The sequence below is a fragment of the Pseudophryne corroboree genome, unplaced genomic scaffold (genome assembly GCF_028390025.1).
Source record: "Pseudophryne corroboree isolate aPseCor3 unplaced genomic scaffold, aPseCor3.hap2 scaffold_780, whole genome shotgun sequence".
Lineage (NCBI taxonomy): Eukaryota > Metazoa > Chordata > Amphibia > Anura > Myobatrachidae > Pseudophryne > Pseudophryne corroboree.
Window position 1 is genome coordinate 19,617 of NW_026970359.1, and position 15,902 is coordinate 35,518.

Below are 15,902 nucleotides of genomic sequence, written 5' to 3' on the forward strand. Positions count from 1 at the left end.
ACATCCCTGCCTCACTGGCAGCAGCACATCCCTGCCTTACTGACAGCTGTATATAGGGCCTAATTCAGACCTGATCCCTACTGTGCATATTCACACAACAGGAGATCAGGTCTGAAGTGCGTGTGTGCTGGTGCCGCAGTGCACCGGCACATGCCAGAGATGCGATCAGCATCTCTGCCCAGTGAGCGCCTCTGCCTGATTGACAGGCATAGGCGGTCACTGGGCAGGAGGAGTCGGGCCAGCGGCGTTGTGCCACCATTTTGGGGGCACAGTCCGGACAACGCAGACATGACCGGACCGTATGGGGGCGGGCCGTGACGGCTGCGTGACCCGGACAGCAACGGGCCTTATTTACTAAAATCTCAGATAAATTTTATGGCATTTATGTGCAGTCTAGTTTGCACAGTTGATAGAGTGTTGATCTTGCACTATCAATGTAAGCCTCACATAGGTTTGATACACATGTAAGTTTGTTTTTATTTTACTACATTGTGGTTTGTGGCTCTATACCATGTAATGCATGTCTTTTAACAGTAGTCAAGTCTTCCAATGTGCTTGTTAGTGAAACCCAATACATAGCTTTATTTTATTTTGTTTCTTCAAATATTACATAGTAACATAGTAACATAGTATCTGAGGTTGAAAAAAGACAATTGTCCATCGAGTTCAACCTATTTGTGGTGTCCTATGCATGATGAGTTCCCTTGTGCTGCCTCAGTTGAATCTCCTTTACTTGACAGAGATGTGCCTGAGCAGCGGCCCTCCCCAGCCCTATCCCAAATCATACTTATTTTGCATAGGAGATACCATGGTCATGAAGATTGTTCTCCCAGGGTGAGGTTCATTCATTGCATTCTGGGTATGCTGACCCCTGTTATTTCCACAAATGTGGGAAACTCGACTGCGTTATTTGTGGTAGTGGGGGACTGTGTTTGTGCTTCCTCTGGTCAGCTCTGGTAAAAGTCAGATTTCTTTGTCTCAGATTTTCCTTTAGCCTTGTTCTTCTTTCGAGAGTTCCCTTGTGCTGCCTCAGTTGGATCTCCTTCACTTGACAGGGGGCTGCCCGAGCAGCGACCCTCCCCAGCTCTAGCACATGTAAGTTTGTTTTTATTTTACTACATTGTGGTTTGTGGCTCTATACCATGTAATACATGTCTTTTAACAGTAGTCAAGTCTTCCAATGTGCTTGTTAGTGAAACCCAATAGATAGCTTTATTTTATTTTGTTTCTTCAAATATTGAATGCATATGTCTTATAACTTTTTTTTTTTTTTAATATATATATACATTTTTATTATAAGATTTTCAATGACACAAAACCATCCAAGTTGCAGATTATGGATTGTGAAGGACAAATCAACCATATAAACAATTTAAGCAATTTAAATTGCATGCAGGTAGTAGAATATCCAACTCCTTGGATGAGAGTTGGTCGTAATAAACTAGGATAGAAAAGAATACAGTAGAAAATAAGATTTTAAACCTACCGGTAAATCTTTTTCTCGTAGTCCGTAGAGGATGCTGGGGACTCCGTAAGGACCATGGGGATAGACGGGCTCCACAGGAGACATGGGCACTTTACGAAAGACTTTAGTTCTGGGTGTGCACTGGCTCCTCCCTCTATGCCACAGTTAGAGAAACTGTGCCCAGAGGAGACGGACAGTATGAGGAAAGGATTTTGTTAATCCAGGGCAAGATTCATACCAGCCACACCAATCACACCGTATAACTTGTGATAAACTACCCAGTTATCAGTATGAAAAAACAACATAGCATCAGTGCAGGACCGATGCAACTATAACATAACCCTTATTGAAGCAATAACTATATACAAGTATTGCAGAAGTAGTCCGCACTTGAGACGGGCACCCAGCATCCTCTACGGACTACGAGAAAAAGATTTACCGGTAGGTTTAAAATCTTATTTTCTCTAACGTCCTAGAGGATGCTGGGGACTCCGTAAGGACCATGGGGATTATACCAATGCTCCAAAACGGGCGGGAGAGTGCGGATGACTCTGCAGCACCGATTGAGCAAACATGAGTTCCTCCTCAGCCAGGGTATCAAACTTATAGTATTTTGCAAAGGTGTTTGAACCCGACCAAGTAGCAGCTTGACACAGCTGTAGTGCCGAGACCCCTCGGGCAGCCGCCCAAGAAGAGCCCACTTTCCTCGTGGAATGGGCCTTGACCGATTTCAGTAACTGCAATCCAGCCATAGAATGCGCTTGCTGAATCGTGTTACAAATCCGGCGAGCAATAGCCTGCTTTGAAGCAGGGGCACCAATCTTGTTGGTTGCATACAGGACAAACAGCGCTTCAGTTTTCCTGACTCTAGCCGTCCTGGCCACGTAAATTTTCAAAGCCCTGACCACATCAAGTAACTCGGAATCCTCCAAGTCACGCGTAGCCACAGGCACCACAATAGGTTGGTTCATATGAAAAGATGAGACCACTTTTGGTAGGAATTGAGGACGGGTCCGCAATTCCGCTCTATCCACATGGAATACCAAATATGGGCTTTTATGTGACAAAGCCGCTAATTCCGACACTCGCCTAGCCGAAGCCAAGGTTAATAACATGACCACCTTCCACGTGAGATAATTTAACTCCACTGTTTTAAGTGGTTCAAACCAGTGTGATTTTAGAAAACTTAACACCACGTTAAGGTCCCAAGGTGCCACCGGAGGCACAAAAGGAGGCTGAATATGCAGCACTCCTTTTACAAAAGTCTGAACTTATGGAGGAGAAGCCAATTCTTTTTGGAAGAAAATGGATAAGGCCGAAATCTGGACCTTAATAGAGCCTAATTGTAGGCCCAAATTCACTCCAGTTTGTAGGAAGTGAAGGAAACGGCCCAGATGGAATTCTTCCGTAGGAGCATTCCTGGCCTCACACCAAGAAACATAATTTCGCCATATACGGTGTAATGTTTTAACGTTACATCCTTCCTAGCCTTTATCAGCGTAGGGATGACCTCAACCGGAATGCTAGGATCCGGCATTCAACCGCCATGCCGTCAAACGCAGCCGCGGTAAGTCTTGGAACAGACAGGGCCCCTGATGCAACAGGTCCTGTCTTAGAGGGAGAGGCCACAGATCTTCTGTGAGCATTTCCTGCAGATCCGGATACCAGGTCCTCTGTGGCCAATCTGGAACAATGAGGATTGTTCTCACTTTTCTTTGTCTTATTATCCTCAACACCTTGGGTATGAGAGGAAGAGGAGGAAATGCATAGACCGACCGGAACACCCACGGTGTCACTAGGGCGTCTACAGCTACTGCCTGAGGGTCTCTTGACCTTGCGCAATACCTCTGTAGCTTTTTGTTGAGCCGGGACGGCATCATGTCTATCTGTGGCAGTTCCCACCGACTTGTAATCTGTGCAAAGACTTCCTGATGAAGTCCCCACTCTCCCGGATGTAGGTCGTGTCTGCTGAGGAAGTCTGCTTCCTAGTTGTCCACTCCCGGAATGAACACTGCTGACAGTGCGCTTGCCTGATTCTCCACCCAGCGAAGAATTCTGGTGGCTTGTGCCATCGCCACTCTGCTCCTTGTGCCGCCTTGGCGGTTTACATGAGCCACTGCGGTGACGTTGTCTGACTGGATCAGAACCGGTTGGTCGCAAAGTAAGGTCTCCGCTTGACGTAGGGCATTGTATATGTTGATGTGAAGACAAGTCTCTTGACTTGACCAAAGACCTTGGAAATTTCTTCCCTGTGTGACTGCTCCCCAACCTTGGAGGCTTGCGTCTGTGGTCACCAGGATCCAGCCCTGAATGCTGAATCTGCATCCCTCGAGAAGGTGAGCACTCTGCAGCCACCACAGGAGTGATACCCTGACCCTGGGGGACAGGGTGATCAACCAATGCATCTGTAAATGTGACCCGGACCACTTGTCCAGTAGGTCCCATTGGAAAGTCCTCGCATGGAACCTGCCGAATCGAATGGCCTCGTATGATGCCACCATCTTTCCCAGGACTCGAGTGCAGTGATGCACTGACACAAGTTTTGGTTTCAATAGGTTCCTGACAAGAGTCATGAGTTCCTGGGCCTTTTCTATCAGGAGATAAACCCTCTTCTGGTCCGTGTCCAGAATCATGCCCAAGAAAGACAGACGAGTAGTAGGAATCAACTGCGACTTCGGGATATTGAGAATCCAGCCGTGTTGCTGTAACACTTTCAGTGAAAGTGATACGCGGTTCAGCAACTGCTCTCTTGATCTCGCTTTTATGAGATCGCCCAAGTACGGGATAATTGTGACACCTTGCTTGCACAGGAGCACCATCATTTCCGCCATTACCTTGGTGAAAATTCTCAGGGCCATGGAGAGACCAAACAGCAACGTCTGAAATTGGCAATGACAGTCCTGTACCGCAAATCTGAGGTACGCCTGATGAGGTGGATAAATGGGGACATGAAGGTATGCATCCTGTACACAAATGCGGACAACAGGTGTCAAGCCGTGTGTTGCCTTTGTCAAGCTGTAATAAGTAGGGATAAGGACGTTAACCACCTCGGAACATCCTCCCTTATACGACACCTGCAGCGCATTCATCATAAGTCAGTGACAAGTTCAAAAACTTTGGATGACAGCGGAAGCAGTCCACTGACCACTAAATCCCTTCCTCTTGTAACCAAGCTCCTGCAAACCACACCACCAACTCCCTCAGTGTCAATTTCCTCCTTAGACAGGAGAGCCAATAGTCCTGCAGGCCATGTCACTGGCAAGTCTGACGAGTCCTCTCCTGCCTGGGATTCCTCCGATGCATCCTTGAGTGTAACGCCTACTGCTGCTGGCGCTGCTGTTGTTGCTGCTGGGAGTCGTTCGTCATCCCAGAGGGGAAGTCGGAAGACCACTTGTACTACTTCCAGTAAGCAATTGACTGTCCAACAGTCCTTTGCGAGGAAGATGAAATATCACAGCAGTCATCCTGCTGCAAAGCGGATAACTCGGGTCTTGTCAGCCTGGGTGGTGAGAAACGTGGTTCCGGTATCCATCGTTAATTTAGAGGCAACTAGAGACTTGATTGAGGTACTGTGTCCCCGGTACCAAATACCCTCTAGGTTCCATTTCTCTAGGCAGGCGATACCGAAAATGTACACAGACTTCAGAAAAAGAGTCACCAGTGTCCTAAAAAATGCAGTTGTACCCAATGTCCACTTGTCTGTGGTTAAGTGGAGCAGGGCAGACTCAGGACTATATGACTGTGACAGCCCACTGGGTAGATGTATTGCCCCCCGCAGCAAGAACAGCAGCGGCGGCACCAGTAGCAGCATCTCGCAATTGCCAACTCGTTCCTAGGCAGGCTACGCTTTGTATCACCGCTTTCCATAAGAGGCACACAGCTGACAACCTCTTACGGAAACTGAGGAACATCATCGCAGAATGGCTTACCCCAATTGGACTCTCCTGGGGATTTGTGACATCGGACAACGCCACCAATATTGTGCGTGCATTACATCTGGGCAAATTCCAGCACGTCCCATGTTTTGCACATACATTTAATTTGGTGGTGCAGAATTATTTAAAAAACGACAGGGGCGTGCAAGAGATGCTGTCGGTGGCCCGAAGAATTGCGGGCCACTTTCTGCCTTCAGCCACCGCATGTCGAAGACTGGAGCACCACCAAACATTCCTGAACCTGTCCTGCCATCATCTGAAGCAAGAGGTGGTAATGAGGTGGAATTCAACCCTCTATATGCTTCAGAGGATGGAGGAGCAGCAAAAGGCCATTCAAGCCTATACATCTGCCCACTAAATAGGCAAAGGAGGGGGAATGCACCTGACTCAAGCGCAGTGGAGAATGATTTCAACGTTGTGCAAGGTTCTGCAACCCTTTGAACTTGCCACACGTGAAGTCAGTTCAGACACTGCCAGCCTGAGTCAGGTCATTCCCCTCATCAGGCTTTTGCAGAAGAAGCTGGAGACATTGAAGGAGGAGCTAAAACAGAGCGATTCCACTAGGCATGTGGGACTTGTGGATGGAGCCCTTAATTCACTTAACCAGGATTCAATCTGTTGAAATCAGAGCAATACATTTTGGCCACCGTGCTCGATCCTAGATTTAAAACCTACATTGTATCTCTCTTTCCGGCAGACACAAGTCTGCAGAGGTTCAAAGACCTGCTGGTGAGAAAATTGTCAAGTCAAGCGGAACGTGACCCGTCAACAGCTCCTCCTTCACATTCTCCTGCAAGTGGGGGTGCGAGGAAAAGGCTAAGAATTCCGAGCCCACCCGCTGGCGGTGATGCAGGGCAGTCTGGAGTGAGTGCTGACATCTGGTCCGGACTGAAGGACCTGGCAACGATTACTGACATGTCGTCTACTGTCACTGCATATGATTCTGTCACCTTTGAAAGAATGGTGGAGAATTATATGAGTGACTGCATCCAGGTAGGCACGTCAGTATGTATACTGGCAGGAAAAAGAGGCAATTTGGAGGCCCTTGCACAAACTGGCTTTATTCTACCTAAGTTGCCCTGCCTCCAGTGTGTACTCCAAAAGAGTGTTTAGTGCAGCCGCTCACCTTGTCAGCAATCGGCATACGAGTTTACTTCCAGAAAATGTGGAGAAGATGATGATCATCAAAATGAATTATAATCAATTCCTCCGTGGAGACATTCACCAGCAATTGCCTCCAGAAAGTACACAGGGATCTGAGATGGTGGATTCCAGTGGGGACGAATTAATAATCTGTGAGGAGGGGGATGTACACAGTGAAAGGGGTGAGGAATCGGAGGATGATGTTTGTGCAAGGAGAGATTGATTGATTGATTCTTTTTTGGTGGGGGCACAAACCAACCAGTCATTTCAGTCAGTCGTGTGGCAGACCCTGTCGCTGAAATGATGGGTTCATCAATGTTTTTCTTTTCAATCTAAGCCCCTGCAGTTTTCTGTAAGCATCTGCTTCGCTATGATGATCAACAAGTCACATGGGCAAACACTCAGGGCTGGAGGCGTAGATCTTAGGACCAGCTGCTACAAGCATGGCAGAGGTGTCACTATCACTGGTGACACCCAGAGAGGTGGCGAAGGAGATTGTAATGCAGTGCGCGCAGATAAGCAGCGCAATGGTAAAAAGGAGGCATGGTCTCATAGGTAGGGGCGTGGCCTGAATCACCATTTTGTTGCTCCGGGTATCCCGGGGGTTGGGGGCTGCACCCGGGGACTAGTGTGTGAGTGGTGCTGGCTCCTGCACAGTGACAGAAACTGGGTGTTGCACGTAATGTCACAGTGAAACACCCATATTCTGTCACTGAAGAAGAGCCGGCACTTTGGTGTCACCCCCCTTGGCGGGTGACACTCGGGTGTGTGCCGCAACCCTGTTGTGATGCCACTGACCCATGGGAAGCTTTACGTGGCTTACCCATGTGTTAGTAGCCCCAAGCATCTTTTGTGTTAGTCCCTGAAGAAAAACTTCAAATATTGTTTACAATTTTGTAATCAATGGGCCTAATTCAGTAAGGATTGCAAATTCTGCTAAGTAACAGAATTTGCAATCCTTTGGTTCGCATGCTGGGGCCACCCATCACAGGGCATGGCCACCCAGCATGCCGCCTCCCTTCTTGACCACGCTGAAATTGCAGTCTCAGTGCAGTTCAGCGTGATCATAAAAAATGGGTTAGCCTCCTGTTGGTGCAGACTGTACGTGTGCGCAGGAAGCCGCCACCATTTTTGTGATCGCAGCGGCTGCATGTGATGTCATGCAGCCGCTCTGACCACACCTCCTGTTTCTCCGTTGCCGACCCCATTTTGTAGCCCTGCCCCTGCACCGCTCCATCTCCGACTTTGAAATGGATTGTTGCTGACCCCCCCCCCCCCCCGCACCGATTGACAGTCAGAGGTGATCGCATTATCTGCGGGGTGCCACAGAAAATGCAGGCGCATGCGTATGCTCTTAGCAATTTTTGCAGTTGGATTGCTTATTGCGATTACAATCCAACCTGAATCAGGCTCTATTACCTATCACAATGCACTGCAGGTAGTACAAAATGGGGTTAATATAGGAGAAAAACCCCCAGAGCTGTGCTCCTTAACTGTCCCTGGTGGCTAGTGGAGCAGCTGCCCAGTAATCAGTGTCCACGCCAGTGCGCACACGGCCCGCCCCCTACAGCCACGCTGGATCTCGGTATAGTGTGGGCACCGAAGCCCCTTACCTCCCTTTCATCAGCGGCCTCGTGATCCCGGAGGGCGGTGTGTGTGTGACTGACCTTAGGAAGAAACCGGAGCCTCCGCTGCAGTGACCCAGCAACCAGGGCACGGGAGTATACTGCGCCGCTGGGAGTGATGGAGCTGCAGTAAAGATGTCTATTAGACCTAGCCTGCTGCAGCCCTTGTAGATTCTTATAAAAAAAGTTCTTCTTTTCTTGTCAAAATTAATAGCTAAGAATAGGCTGCCTGAGGCAGCCCCCTGTTAAGTGGCCTGCTACTGAAGGCACCAACTACAAACTGAGCTCCCTGTTCATGGAAGCGAGGTTATAGAGCAGGGGGCGCTGAGCATCTTGGGAACAGTCAAAAGCTTTGAGCCTGTTGGTGCCTCAGATCAAGATCCTACTCTACACCCCAATGTGAATCCTTGTGGAGTCCAGTGTACCCCACAGAAGAAATGAATGTGTCACACCCATTGGCAGCAACATTAGAATAGCTGCTGATGGGCACAATTGAGAAAGGAAGGGGGGAAAACATTTGAATCCAGCACATATATGTAATTTGAATATGTAATTTGTACTTTCCTACTTTAAAATGTAATGGATGAACCTCACCCTGTGAGAACTATCTTTATGATCAAGAGATCTCATATGCAAGATAAGTATGTGTTGGCAGAGGCGCTCACTGGGCAGAGATGCTGATCGTATCTCTGGCATGTGCCGGTGCACTGCGGCACCAGCACACACACACACACTTCAGACCTGATCTCCTGTTGTGTGAATATGCACAGCAGAGATCAGGTCTGAATTAGGCCCTATATACTGCTGTCAGTAAGGCAGGGATCTGCTGCTGCCAGTGAGGCAGGGATCTGCTGCTGCCAGTGAGGCAGGGATCTGCTGCTGCCAGTGAGGCAGGGATCTGCTGCTGCCAGTGAGGCAGGGATCTGCTGCTGCCAGTGAAGCAGGGATGTGCTGCTGTCAGCAAGGCAGTGATCTGCTGCCCACTATCTCCCTATCACCCCTGCCTGAGTCACACACTTTCCCTGTCACCCCTGCCCCAGTTACCCACTATCTCCCAGTCACCGCTGCCTCAGTTAACCACTATACCTGCGACCCCTGCCTCAGTCACCCACTATACCAGTCACCCCTGCTTTAGTCACCCACTATACCAGTCACCCCTGCTTTAGTCACCCACTATCTCTGTCACCCCTGCCTCAGTCACCCACTATCCCTGTCACCCCTGCCTCAGTCTCCTACTGTCCCTGTCACCCCTGCCACAGTCATCCACTATATCCCTATCACCCCTGCCTTAGTCACTGACTATCTCCCAGTCACCCCGGCCTCAGTCACCCACTATCTCCCACTCATACATGCTTCAGTCACCCACTATCTCCCAGTCATCCCTGCCTCAGTCACCTACTGACACCAGTGCAGACATTTCTGCTGCGGCCTCTCCACTCTCCAGCGTGAACATCCTGACGACTGAGGAAATCCGCTTCCCAGTTGAGGACTCCGGGAATGAACACTGCCGATATTGCTGGCAGATGACGTTCTACCCAACTGAGGATTTTTGATACTTCCAGCTTTGCTATGCAATTTCGAGTGCCGCCTTGATGATTTGTGTACACTACCGTGGTGGCGTTGTCCGATTGTATTTGAACAGGCCTGTTCTGTACTAGAGGCAGGGCCAGTGTCAATGAATTGAACACTGCCTGCAATTCCAGAATGTTTATCGGGAGGAGAGATTCCTCCCTGGTCCACCGATGGTGAAGGGTCGTCATCACGGCCATGACCTTGGTGAATTTCCGAGGTGCCGTGGCCAAACCAGAAGGCAGGACCTGAAATCCAAAAACTAACCAGGCACAGCACTGCTTAGCTTCCAACATCAGATGAGATTGGACATATCCAGTGTGATGCGGCTGTATTTGATTTTTGCTGTTTCTAACTTCTACTTCTAACTACTGGTACATCAATGAATAAGTTTCAAAATAGAATGCATCAAGAGAACGGTGTTGGTAGTATAAAACTACCTACAGCACCTGGTATTCCCAGGTGGTCTCACATCCAAGAACAAACCAGGCCTAAAATCAGGCGATATTGGGCATATACAGTGTGGTGTGGCTGTAGATGAGCTTAGTGGTTTCTGTTAGAGTTCTTCTACGTCAAACTACTCGTACATAAATGAGTAAGCGGACGATTTATTAAACCTGGTGAAATGATAATTTGCATGGTGATAAAGTACCAGCCAATCAGCTCCTAATTGCCATGTCACAGGCTGGGTTTGAAAAATGACAGTTAGGAGCTGACTGGCTGGTACTTTATCACCTTGCACTTTATCAGTTCACCAGGCTTAATAGATCTGCCCCAATGTTTCAAAATGGAATGCATCAAGAGAACGGTGTTAGTATTGTAAAAATACACACAGCTCCTGGTATTTCCTGGTGGTCTCCCATCCAAGTACTAAAACCAGGACCAACACTGCTCAGCTTCCATGATCAGGAGAGATTGGGCAAATCCAGTGTGCTGTGGCTGTAGATGAGCTGGTGGTTTTTATTACAGCTCTTCTACTTCTAACTTCTGGTACATAAAAGAATACATGTAAAAATTAAATGTACCAAGAAAATGGTGTTGGTAGTTTAAAAACACCTAAAGAATCTGATACTACCAAGCAGTCTCCCATCCATGTATTAACAAAGTCCAATACTGCTTTGCTTCAAAAATCAAATGAGATTGGGCATATCCAGTGTGGTGTGGCTTTAGATAAGCTTTGTGGTTTCTGTTAGAGCTCTTCTACTTCTAACTACTGGTACATTAATGAATATGTATAAGGTTGTAGTTTATCCAATATGCCTTTACTACCTTACCTTTCAACCCCCCCTCCCTCCCCTCTTCTCCTTATAGCTTCCTTAGTTCTCTCCTCCTCATGTGTGCGTTATTTGTTTTCTCATACGTCCTAGATGATGCTGGGGTCACATTAAGAACCATGTGGTATAGACGGGATCTGCAGGAGACATGGGCACTTTAAGACTTTCAAAGGGTGTGAACTGTCTCCTCCCTCTATGCCCCTCCTCCAGACTCCAGTTTTAGTATTGTGCGCAGTGATACTGGATGCACTACAGGGGAGCTCTACTGAGTTTCTCTGAAAAGACTTGTTTGTTTTTTTTATTTTCAGGGAGGCTGCTGGCAACAGTCTCCCTGCTTCGTGGGACTTAGGGGAGAGAAGTATGACCAACTTCTAGTGAGTTCAATGGCTCTGCTTCAGGCTGACAGGACACCATTAGCTCCTGAGGGTGCTGATCGCTGGGTACGCCTAGATGCACACTCCCGCAGCCTGCCGTCACCCCCTTACAGAGTCAGAAGACAGGTGAGTAGCAGAAGAACAGAAGACTTCTTCTCCAGTGATGGCATTCTGAGGTACCGAGCAGCGAGCGGAACGCTGCGCGTCATGCTCCCACACAAACACAGGCACTGCAGGGTGCAGGGCACGGGGGGGGGCACCCTGGGCAGCATAAATTCCTCACAAAAGGCTGGAAAAAGTGGACATTAGTGCCTGGGCACTGTCCTTACCCCGCTAGCGTAATTAATTATTTCTGAGCGGGACAGATACGCGCCATTACAGTAGCGGGGCTTCTTCCTCACCTCACCAGAACATCTTTAGAGCATTACAAGTCTATCACTATAGAGTTTATTATTTCCCAGACTGTGTACTTTTGGCGCTGGATTGTGAGCTGAAAAATCCTCTGTGTCCCTCTGACAGATTTACTGACGGTCTGTCCCCCATAAGCCGATGTGTCTGTGGGTACTTGGTACATGTGTGTCAACATGTCGGTGGCTGAATGTTTTTCCCAAGAGGAAACTATATTAGGAATGCAGACATATGATGGTGGCCCTGTTGACACCACCAATAACTGACTGGGTAAAAGTTTCAGTAATATCAGAGTAAGGTTGGATAAATCTGTGTCCCAGACACAGACGTAGAGAATAGATGTGATGTTCATGGCTATGTTTCTTTTCCCTCAGGCCCCGCGGGGTCGCAAAAATGTTATTTTGCCCAGTTACTACACACTGATACTGACACGGATACTGATTCCTATGTCGACCATAATGTTTCCTGATTAGATCCAATATTGGCAAGGAGCATTCAGTACATGATTGTGGATATTAAGGACATATTAAAATCACTGAAGACCCTGCTGTTCCTGACAAAGGGGTCTATATGTATGTATATATAGATATATAATGAAAGCTGATGTAACGTTCCTCCATCTCTGTTTGAGAAAGTCTGGGCCAGCTCGACAAGATGGTTTCAAATCCCCAAAAGAATTCTGGTTGTTTATTTATTTCCCGCCGCGGACAGAATAAAGTGGGAGTCACCCCCTGTTCTGCACGGGGCCCTGTCACAAATCCAGCGGATCGTATGCAGGAAGCTACATTATTTCTAGTTATGTAACCAAGGGTACATTACTTAGACCTGCCATTACATGTGCATGGGTGAGTAGTAGTATTCAAGAATTGGTCGAATACCTTGTCATCCGATATAGATACCTTGGAGAGATGGGATACTCCTTACGTTGTATCATATCAAGGACACTGCAGCATACTTACGTGAGACTGCAAGGGATATAGGACTCTTGAGTTCACGGGCCAATTTCATGGCAGTCTCGGATAGGAGGGCATTGTGGATTCACCAAGAGAATGCTGATGCTGACTCCAAGAAGAAAGGGAGTCTCTTCCCTATGAAGGTGAAGCGTTGTTTGGTGACTGCCTAGTTAATTTGATCTCGGCAGCTCCCGCAGGTAAGTCAACCTTCTTGCCCTATGTTCCCTCCCAACGGATGAAGACGCATCATTATCTGATGCAGTCATTTCGGCCCAATAGATATGCAAGAAGTTAAGATTCCCCTTTCTTTGCAGGTAGAGGAAGGAGAAGAGGGAAGAGGTCTGCATCCTCTTCAAGATCGCAGGAGCAGAGATCATCCTCTGCTTCTGCCAAATCCACCGCATGACGCTGGGGCTCTCTTGCAGGAGCCCGCACCAGTGGGGGCACGTCTAAAACTCTTCAGTCAGTTCTGGATTCATTCGGACATGGACTTGTGTGTTTTACAAATAGTGTCCCAAGGGTACAAACTGGGGTTTCAAGACGTTCCCCCTCACCGATTGTTCAAATCGGCTTTAGTCAGCAGGGAGAAGGTTTTTATTCAAGCCTCTTCGTGGTCCCTAAGCCGGACAGCTCAGTCAGACCAATCTGAAATCCCTCAATTTCTACCTAAGGAAATTAAATTTCAAGATGGAATCTCTCAGTGCAGTGATCTCCAGTCCGGAGGAAGGAGATTTCATGGTTTTGGTAGACATAAAGGATGCCTACTTACATGTTCCCATTTAGCCTCTGCATCAAGCTACCTGAGGTTTGCAATTCAGTATTGTCATTACCAATTTCAGACATTGCCGTTTGGTCTGTCCATGGCTCCGAGGAGTTTTACCAGGGTGATCGCAAGCAAGGAGTAACAATTATCCCGTACTTGGATGATCTTTTGATAAAGGCGAAATCCAGGGACCAGTTAGTGCAAAACATTGCACTCTCCCTGACAGTTCTTCAACAACATTGTTGGCTCCTAAACTTGCCAAAATCGCAGTTGGTCCCAATGACGCGGTTGTTGTTTTTGGGAGTGATACTGGACACAGAAGAGGTTTTCTTCCAGTGGAAAGGCTCTGGAGATCCAGAGTCTGGTCAAACAAATTCTGAAACCAGCAAGAGTGTTAATCCATCAATGCATTTGGTTGCTGGGTAAGATGGTTGCGGCCTACGAGCCCATTCAGTTTGGCTGGTTCCATGCCAGAGTGTTCCAGTTGGACCTGTTGGACAAGTGGTCCGGATCCCACCTACACACGCACCGGAGGATAATCCTGTCTTCCAAGACCAGAATCTCACTCCATTGGTGGCTGCACAGTTCTCACCTCCTAGAGGGGCGATGGTTCGGGATCCAGGACTTGATCCTAGGGACCATGGATGCAACCCTCCGAGGCTGGGGAGCAGTCACACAGGGGGAAAACGTCCAAGGAAGATGGTCAAGTCGGGAAAGTTGTCTCCACATAAATGTTCTGGAGTTAAGGGCCATTTAATAACTGCAGACACAGTACGCACTGGGACGGGTGCCCAGCATCCTCTACGGACTAAGAGAAAAGGATTTACCGGTAGGTATTAAAATCCTATTTTCTCTAACGTCCTAGAGGATGCTGGGGACTCCGTAAGGACCATGGGGATAGACGGCTCCGCAGGAGACATGGGCACTTTAAGAAAGACTTTAGTTCTGGGTGTGCACTGGCTCCTCCCTCTGTGCCCCTCCTCCATACCTCAGTTTGATACTGTGCCCAGTGGAGACTGGGTGCTTTTCAGGAGCTCTCCTGAGCTTTCTGACAGAAAGTATTTTGTTAGGTTTTTAATTTTCAGGGAGCACTGCTGGCAACAGACTCCCTGCATCGAGGGACTGAGGGGAGAGAAGCAGCCCTACTCTCCGAGTTGCAAGGTCCTGCTTCTTAAGCTACTGGACATCATTAGCTCCAAAGGGATTAGCTCCAAAGGGATTGGTACGCAGGATCTCACCCTCGCCGTCCGTCCCAGAGCCGCGCCGCCGTCCCCCTCGCAGAGCCGGAAGATAGAAGCCGGGTGAGTATGAGAAGAAAAGAAGACTTCAGAGGCGGCAGAGGACTTCATGATCTTCATTGAGGTAACGCACAGCACTGCAGCTGTGCGCCATTGCTCCCATACACCTCACATACTCCGGTCACTGTAAGGGTGCAGGGCGCAGGGGGGGCGCCCTGGGCTGCAATATAAACCTCCTTTTTGGCAGAAATATAACATATATACAGCTGGGCACTGTATATATGTATGAGCCCCCGCCAATTGTACAGTTTAAGCGGGACAGAAGCCCGCCGCCGAGGGGGCGGGGCTTCTCCCTCAGCACTCACCAGCGCCATTTTTTCTCCACAGCACCGCTGAGAGGAAGCTCCCCAGACTCTCCCCTGCTTATACCACGGTAGACAAGAGGGTTGAAAAGAGAGGGGGGGGGCACATAATTTGGCGCAAATTACATACAGCAGCGCTACTGTGCAAACATTAAGTTACTGTGCTATTCCTGGGTTATATAGCGCTGGGGTATGTGCTGGCATACTCTGTCTCTCCAAAGGGCAGAGCCGGCCATAGGCAAACTAGGCAATTGCCTAGGGCATTTGATATGCCTAGGGGCATCAGCAACTTCTGCTGATTAACATGATATGCGGCATGCCTATATTCTATGTGTAGCATTTCATATGCAGATACAGCCACAGTCTCACACAGTATATAGGCGTGCTGCATATCATTTTAATCAGCAGAAGCTGCGTGTGCATCCTAACAACATAGCAATGCAAATAAGATGCATTTTAATAAAAAAAAGGTGCCCCAACGTTAGCATTGAGGCAAGATTTATGAGGACACATCTGTATCCAAGCAGAGGCAGAGGTCACAGTGTTAGTGGCAGTGTGAGTGCTGTGTGCATGTGAGTGGGTTGATTGTGCAGTAGTGTTCGGAATATGAGTAAGGAGCATTATGTGTGTCATGTAAAAATGCATTAATAATGTGCAACATATGTGTAAGGGGCACTATGTGTGTCATTATGTGTATAAGGGCATTAATAATGTGCGGCATATGTGTAAGGGACATTGGTGGTCATTCCGAGTTGTTCGCTCGGTAATTTTCTTCGCATCGCAGCGATTTTCC

General features: G+C 48.2%; 1 non-coding gene across 1 annotated transcript; it reads left to right on the forward strand.

Moving 5' to 3' along the window:
- The first annotated feature begins 783 nt into the window (after positions 1–783).
- LOC135040924 (U1 spliceosomal RNA) lies at positions 784–946 on the forward strand. The gene has a single exon (XR_010234682.1). It is a non-coding gene; the product is annotated as a U1 spliceosomal RNA (small nuclear RNA).
- Positions 947–15,902: the final 14,956 nt, after the last annotated feature.